The sequence below is a fragment of the Neovison vison genome, chromosome 6 (assembly GCF_020171115.1).
Source record: "Neovison vison isolate M4711 chromosome 6, ASM_NN_V1, whole genome shotgun sequence".
Lineage (NCBI taxonomy): Eukaryota > Metazoa > Chordata > Mammalia > Carnivora > Mustelidae > Neogale > Neogale vison.
The window spans coordinates 139,555,527-139,558,055 of record NC_058096.1 but is presented as its reverse complement, the minus strand read 5'-3'; positions in this window follow the sequence as shown (position 1 = coordinate 139,558,055).

Sequence of the window (2,529 nt, the reverse complement as noted above, 5' to 3'; positions counted from 1 at the left end):
CGAAGGCAGACGCTTAACCCCACTGAGCCACCCAGGCACGCCAGCCTAGTTCTCTTACTGTGTAATTATCGTCAGTCCAAGTATATGGAACACCCATTTAGTGAAAGACACCAGAGAATTAAAAGGGTCGCTGCCCACCTAGAAGTTTATAGACTACCTGGAGCCAAGACCACAAGACTAATGTAGGCACTGCTGTATATGGTATGGAAGCAGGAGGCAGGATCACTTCCAGCCTGTGAGCGTCTGTGTGGCTGGATGAGTGGCACGGCAGGGCAGGTGGAAGGAATTTGGTGAGCTAAAATGACTAGGCTATGTCCAGGCATTCAGTTTAACCCATGCATGGCTCTCAGATTCAAAGCTAAGCTGCCTTTCCAGACCAAGTAATGGCCTCAGATGCCATTTGGCTTGCTAAAGACAACCTTTGGTTTTGAACTTCACACCTTTTAAAACTGAGGTGTTTAGCCTAATGATCATAAACACCAAATTAAAAAGGAATCTATTTAGATAAGTAGGCGTAAGCATAAAGCATTCTTAATAGAACTCTACATTTTTCATTGATTTCTAATAAGAAAATAAAATCCACCAAGTCATGGAGTGTATTGCTGACCTTTTTTTTTTTACTTAAATATAGTGATCTTTAAGAGAATAAACAAAAAAACTTTACACAGCAAATATTTTACATAAATGTAAACATGCACATCTACTTCATAATTATGCAAAATAAACTTTTAGGCACAAGATTTTTAAAAATCATTAAAGAGTAAGACAACAAACCCAAGACAGAGAGGACAGAAGCAACAGAAACACATTTCATAACGCTTCAATTGGTCTTGTCTTCCAACCTACTGGTTAAGGCCTGAGTTTCAGAAATCCTACCTTCCTTGCCAAATGGAAACTTCCAACTTGGCTGTACCTAATATACATCCACAGAACAGACTATTATCTTTCAAAATAATGTAATAAATACATCTCTCTCTCACACACACATACACACACCACCCCATACATACCCTATTTAACCAGCCTCTCAATAAAGATAGCAAGGATTTTGGAATTTTCAAGTTTTCCCACCACTGAAGCACACACATATTAATACCACACACAGAAAACAATGATTCTGCTCTAGAAATAAAGTAGTTAATGAGTGGCATCATCACACATCTCGTTTGTATTACATTCTCCAAATCACATCTTTACTGTGGTTTGCCATGGCTCCTTGGGTACCTCGGATTTAAGTCTTTATACCTTGCCTAAAGACCCACGGTATGGAAGAAGGTGTACAGGACAAAGAAAAGGCAATTTGAACAATTCAGTTAGAGACTTCAAAACCAAGAAAATCAGCATGGATCGTTTCCAGCTGTCTCCAAATTGGAATTGGAATGTTTTCTCTATGTCTACCTTCTGTACTCCACTGGTTGGTTTTCTCTCCCTCCTCCCCACCAGGCTATAAGCATCTGAGTACCTATTCCCATGGACACCCCAAGGAACAGAGATGAGAAGGACAGTCCCTGCTTTTAAGGAGTGCAGAGCAACCAGAGCTCAGGCAAGAGGAAGGTCAGTATGTCCACACAGCACTCTAGTGGGCAGAAACGAACAGAGGAAGAGTCCACGAGGATGGCGTCTCCAGAGTGTCAGGACTGGGGCTTGGCGGGGGAGAGGGCAGGGAGACACTGAAAAGGCACAGAGGCACAAAGACCAAGTCCAGTGAGGCTGGCATGAGGTTACTCATGAGAAGTAGTTTCTGAGGCCAAATTCTTGATTTCTGAAAAGAAAAGATTCCTTGTTCCTGTTCTTGTTCTGGTGGGTGAAGAAGATAGAGGGCCGAGTGAGGGAACCAAGAGGGCTTTGTGCAGAGAACAAAATGGAAACAGGCTAGAGGAGAACCATGCAGTGTGAGACAGGATGGGTGACAGAGGAAAGGGTCTGAAGCCTAGAGAGCTCAAATCACCAAATCCAGTGCCACATGCAAGCATTTCCTATAGAAACAAACATCTTGACCCAACATACCAAAAATGACAATTCTGTCTGTATAAATCAAGACGTTGGGAGAAAAAAAAAAGAGAGGGAGGTTTAAATAGATATTTTTAGTTCAAGTTCCTGGAACCTGCCCCAAGTTGAGCAAGTTAAGAGCTGTGAATCAATTCCCATATCCAGTAATAAGTCTCCCAGTCATGACTCTCACCTTCCCTGAGCTGTCATTACCAAGGAATTATAAAACAAATATCAATTCATTATAAATAAATTCCTACCTGCCATTAAGCCCACAGAAACATCATGATGCATTAAGAACCCACCATAGAGTACTACTGTGTTACCCTATTATCTGTACTGGGTGGGGTGGTGTGAGTGTGCCGCTGGATGACGGTGCCAGGCCCATATCTCCAGCTCACCTGGAGGCACTGTGTCCATCCAACAGGTGACTCAGAGACTACTTCTCATGAGTCTCCCCAGAGCCCCCACTGTGAATCATCTACTTCCTTCCCAGGTCCAGACTGCTTCCATCCACTAACAGAGGAAGCAGAGGCCATC